Source organism: Arachis duranensis, chromosome 10, assembly GCF_000817695.3.
Source record: "Arachis duranensis cultivar V14167 chromosome 10, aradu.V14167.gnm2.J7QH, whole genome shotgun sequence".
Lineage (NCBI taxonomy): Eukaryota > Viridiplantae > Streptophyta > Magnoliopsida > Fabales > Fabaceae > Arachis > Arachis duranensis.
Genome location: NC_029781.3, coordinates 26,519,110 through 26,519,489, shown reverse-complemented (window position 1 = coordinate 26,519,489; position 380 = coordinate 26,519,110). Strand labels below are relative to the sequence as shown.

Below are 380 nucleotides of genomic sequence, written 5' to 3'. Positions count from 1 at the left end.
CCTCCTCAAAAGCTGAGCAAGCTGAGAGTGGATGTTCAAACCTTCAAACAAAAAGATGGTGAATCCCTCTATGAAGCTTGGGAAAGATACAAGTAGTTGACCAAAAGATGTCCATCTGACATGTTTTCAGAATGGACCCTATTAGATATATTCTATTATGGTCTCTCTGAATTTTCGAAAATGTCATTGGACCATTCTGCAGGTGGATCCATTCACCTGAAGAAAACGCTTGAAGAGGCTCAAGAACTCATTGACATGGTTGCAAATAACCAGTTCATGTATACCTCTGAGAGGAATTCTGTGAATAATGGGATACCTCAGAAGAAAGGAGTTCTTGAAATTGATGCTCTGAATGCCATATTGGCTCAGAACAAAGTGTT

The 380-nt window shown here is 39.7% G+C and overlaps 1 non-coding gene across 1 annotated transcript; it reads right to left on the bottom strand.

The window, feature by feature from the left end:
- Positions 1-18: 18 nt before the first annotated feature.
- Positions 19-122, bottom strand: LOC127743418 (small nucleolar RNA R71). Its single transcript, XR_008004810.1, has one exon. It is a non-coding gene; the product is annotated as a small nucleolar RNA R71 (small nucleolar RNA).
- Between the last annotated feature and the right edge of the window lie 258 nt (positions 123-380).